We start from the raw sequence: 5,505 nt of genomic DNA on the forward strand, positions 1-5,505 counted from the left end.
TGAAAAGAAACTATTATTGCGCACAATGAGATTTAAGATCAGAGAGTGCATACATATATACTAAAGGGTAATTAAAGGAATTTAGAATGAATAAACCATACTCTAATTCTATGAAATGTAATAATTATATACGTTTTTTTTTCAATATATATTTAAATTAAATCAAGTTCTTGCCGTTTATACAAATTTAATGAATATAGTGAGTTAAAAGTTTGGATACACTCTGTTTAGTTTTTGATTGATTGATCAAGATGAAGGAATGGAACTCGAGACACCTTTCTTGAAAATAGAGGTGAACCTTTTAGTCACTCTTGCAACTTTGACCATTACCCTAAAATGGGGTTTTGGGGGCGCCAAGAAGACCCTGAATGAAGATTACATAGCACAATTCTCACTCATAGCTTCAATTGAGGTTTTTGACTGTATAAATCTGTTTATAAATTGCATAGAAAACTTCTAGACAAGAACTAGATAGAAGTGTACTTGGTACTTCATTAGCATGATACGAATGTTTTTTCATTACAATGTTGAAAAATATCGTTTTGTAGTAAATTATGCCTTTCACTCATTGTTTTGTTTATATATTTCACTTCAAAACAATATTGAAAAGAAAACTACGCTCCCTTTCCCTATTCTTATGTCATCAAAATAACTTAAAAATTACTAATCAATAATTCAACTAATATACATTTTATAAAATATCCCTGCCTTTTATGTAATCTTCACTTGATATATTAATCAAATACAATAATGGGACCTTCTAAATTATACTAAAGCTCATCTCGTAAGATAGATGGACAGTAAAAGATAATAAAAGAAACTCAGTATATTTCACTGCTGCGTATCACCATTTGAGTAATGTGTTAGTAGTAGTTTCCAAAATCAAGAAATAACTCACAAAGAATAAAATTGTGTCATATAGTATGATTATATTATGATGGATGGTGAGCGTTTATTGATGAAACCCTACCTGGTAAACTCAAGAAGTATATTTGAAACAGCATCCATACACTGTATTACATCGTCAACCATGAATGATTATTTTATAAGATTAGGTCAAAAGAATAAGAATTCTTAACTAGTTTTCTTAAGGGTATGTATTGAACTCATCAGTGCTAAGCCAGAAACTCTTCAACGCCTCAGCTGTTCTGGCAGTGAATTAAAAGTTTCAAACCTCTGTAAGTGAAATGGCTTTGGAAAATGTTCTATGAACAGAAAATCTAAGATTCAATTTACTGCGGAGGTATTGCCCGCCGCAGACATGTCTCTGAAAGAGTAATAAGCTTCCGAACAAAACATAACAGTCGAATGTATATAAATTGATAGAAATTTCAATATATAGTTTTCCTTAAATAGAGTTCTAACGAAAATTGTAGTACGTTAAATTATTTTACTACGTTAAATAAAATCAGCCAAATTTAAGTAATAAATAAAGGTCTTTTCCTGCAATTAACAAAAATTTGATTTTTGTGCTTTCAATACCCAAAATAGCAATTCCATAGAAGATGGATGTATAGACTGATAATCCCATAGTAGGCTGCAAGCAGAGCTTTCCTATAAATCAGATAAGACACCAGCCCCATGGCAAATATTTCTGAGCTGACTTTTTACAAACTAGTTTGGCGCGAGCACCGAACTTAAGATGTCTATCAAGAACAACCCTGAAACATTTAATCATGACAACCGGTGTACCTTCTTGAGTTCCATTAGTCATAAAGATGAAGTTAGATGAAAAAAGTTAGAAGAAAAGACAGGCCTCGTGTCGGTAGTGCAAAACTGAAATACTCGATAGCTTATGTGTTTTCACGATCGAGAAACAAGCTGCTCTGGCTTGAAACCACTGGAATAGAAAATTTGTTTCCTCGTGTACTTTTACCTCAAGGCAGCTTAATAATTTTAACCGAAATATATAGAGAAGTGTCGTCCGCAAACATGTAAACATTCGAAGTTGTGATACTATTAGGCAAGTCGTTAAAGAATAGCAGGAATAGCTGGGTTCCGGACTGAACCCTGAGGAGCTCTCCTTACAATTTCAGACCAGCAATCTTAGACAACCCACAGTGTCATGAAATGGAACTTGGACACATTAAACACTGCACATTGGAACTTGGCACTTAGGCATTGCTTCTTACCTTTGAGATAAGAAGGAACAATCCATACATACAAAACATTCTTCAAACCAATATGATTTTGTATGTGTGAAAAAAGGTTGGGGTGTACTATGTCAAAATCCTTCCTTAAATAAAAAATAACCCTGCAGAACACTGACAAGAATCAAAATATAGACAATGAATGAAACAATAATTAATGGTCTCTACCTTAGATTATCCCTTGATAAACCCAGTATGAGACTGAGAAAGAATTTGGTTCTTTTGCACGTCATATTAACCTATTGAGAAATATTCTTTCCACTGAAGTTGATATTAATGTAATCTGTCTAAAACTCTCACATTACAACCTTGCCTCCTCTTTTGTATAGAGATCGCACAACGGAATGTTTCAAAGACGAAAGGAATATACTAAGATAAAAGGGCATACGGATTAGATAAGGCAAAGGACTAGAGGCCAAATCACGTATTTCTTCCAACAGCTTTGAAAAATTCCATCTGAGCCAGCAGAGGTTTTCATTTTAAGTATAATCTGTTGTCTAACTTCCTCCTAAGAGGTTTGCAACAAGAACATAGAAGCAATGCACAACGTCTGATTCAGTTTGTAGCCACTTGAGTGTCAATTGGAGCTTGTTTACCCTGTCCTTTCTTGCTGTACAATGAATTCAACATTTGCGACAACACAGGGCTTTTACGGTCAATATTTAGTAAAATGGTGACGTTATTAGTTTTTTCCTGTCATTGTTTCTTATATTTTATAATGTTCCAGATGGTCTTCGTTCTATTTAACAAATTGTTTATTTGATTTGTTATGTACTCTGATTTGCCTTATTTACTTCTCGTTTGTACAAGTTCTTTTTGATTTTATACTCCAAGCGAAAGGGACTTGAAGATTCTAGATTTTTATGTTTGTATACAGTTACTGTAAATTACCTTTGAGCTGTAAAATAGTTGTAATTAACGAAACTTTTAATGATGAGTCTTGGTTTTTTGTTTAAATATAATAAGAATCAATACTTATAAATCTTATAAATAAATAATAAGAATAACACTATGTGTTTAAAAATATCTAGCTTTCAGTCAAAGTTGTTTTTAACAAACATTTACTCTCAAGTGTAATTCCTGAAAGTATCTGAAATTTAATATGTTACTGCGACAGAATTTACGGGTTTATCCAAACTTTGTAATGGTTTTGTTATCTATGTTCGGTATTTTGATTACATGCTCTTATCCATAATAGTTTGAAAGAGCTATAACCAAAACATTGTATTGTAACAACACAGTTTACTACATATAGCATACTGTAGTAACACGTTACCCTCAGTGATAGCGAACATGTCAATAATTGTCTGAGACTTTCTTGCTTCCCCCATAAAAGCATGTATTTGTATGTTTAAGCCATAAGTTGTCATAGCAATTTTCAGATTAGTACACCGATAACTGATATGATATTTATGTTGAAGTGGCCTATAACTATTGTAAAGGTATATTTATGGAGAAGAGCGTCAAGACCGAAGGTTAACTGTTCCAAAAACGACCTTGTCTTATATGGGAATTCCGCAAATAATTACTAACTAGAAGTAAGTATAGGCATCAGAGTATTTAAATTTAGTCTTTCAGCTGCCAACTAACACAAATCTTCAGAAGAATACTAGGTTCAAGGTTGTGTCTCTGTTCAATTTCCAAAGCCTTGCTAGTGAGAATGCATACTCCACCCTTCCCACTAAAGTGATGGAAAAAGGACGCACGATGTATCCCGGCCGAGATAAGGTATCGGACTATACTGTTTTTCCTGAGTCAAATTGTTTATGTTTCAACAAGCAGACAATATCAGAGCCCAGGGATGTCGCACTGAATGTATACTTGAGGAGATTAAAAATGAAGGTTCAAATTTCAAATTTTGAAATACAAAATATGGAAATGGACAATACGTCTCAAAGGGTTAATACAAATAGAAAAAAAACACCGTTGAATGGTAGACTAGCCATATGGTAATAAAGAACAATGTCGTCATCATTCACGGTCACGTAAAATAGAAAAAAAGAAGTCTCATTGTAGATGTAAACGTCAGTTGTCAGAGTTAACGTAAACTTTTTCTAATTTACTTTTGTTAGTTTTCATTGCGTTCCAGTTATTTTGTTACATAAGTAATAAAGAACCGTCCAAACCTGTAAAATAATATGGTAAGACTTCAATTAAAAAATATCTTTTACAACCTTAGGGAAAATTAGGTTAAGTTTTGCCTTAATCATGTTTTAAATCAAACTAGGTAAGGGAGGGGCTGTTCAGTGGAACCATGGAGTTTCCCTTGACCAAAAAATATTAGGAAAATCATTACAAACTGCTTGTTTATATTTAGTTCCTGGATATGTCCATGTACACTAATTTGGTTAGTTCCAAATCTAGGTTATCTGTACTAGATGTTTACTCTAGTTATGTAAAATGTTTCCTAGTAATCCCATTTTTTCTAAAGATAATGTTTGCATTAGGCATAACAATCTAATACCACCTTTATCAAGTTCTTAAAATAGTATTTTGTCATTTCCAGAACAAATTTTTAGCCTGATCGTGGTTGTAATATCCCAATTAGCTCATCAATCTAGGGGACTAATCAGAGTTTGGGTGGGTGGAGGGGGATAAGCTACATAAGGGTAGGCATTGGTGGAGGGCATAATCAGAATACCAGTATTCACGTCAGAAAAGTACAAGGAATTTGAGAGGTCAGAGTAGGGTTACCAACTGTAAATAGGGATAATTTTATGATTTTTCAGTACTTTTATCTTCTTATTCACCATTTTTGCCACATTTTCTACCTCTAATAATGAAATCTGATCGTCACTTTTCCCTTGTTTGCCAATGCGCATCTTATTTGTAAATCTTGTTAAATTATTTTTTCCCGTTTCATAATTGGTCAGATTTAGTTGTGTTGCACATTTAAAAATAAAGATGTTCTGTGTTTATATTTCGCCATTAGCCATTTTGTATTTGAGTTGTGCTGTTTCTGTCATTAGTATGCTTCTAAAACAGTGGGTTTACCTTCTATGTTGTATCTACAGGCTATATGTGTAGTTGGGTTTAATGTGGTTAGATGAGTTTGTAATATTTATTCAGTATTAGTGGTCAACCTTTTGGAAATTTATATTTTTTCTAATCAAATCAAATCAAATCTTTTTAATTGCGAAGACAATATTTACATTGTATGGCAAACGTCATGGGGTTTTTTTAAAAAATTTCTAACACTCATACAACAATACACACTCACACATACAATTTTACAGTTACGCCTCTTTCATCCATCGCCAATGCTACCCACTTAGTACAACGGAATCAGTCTTCTAATTGGGCGGTCTCCCAGTCGAATGCCAAAAAGGTCACCTGCATTATAGAATGCTTGTGA

This window comes from Homalodisca vitripennis, chromosome 1, assembly GCF_021130785.1.
Source record: "Homalodisca vitripennis isolate AUS2020 chromosome 1, UT_GWSS_2.1, whole genome shotgun sequence".
Classification (NCBI taxonomy): Eukaryota; Metazoa; Arthropoda; class Insecta; order Hemiptera; family Cicadellidae; genus Homalodisca; species Homalodisca vitripennis.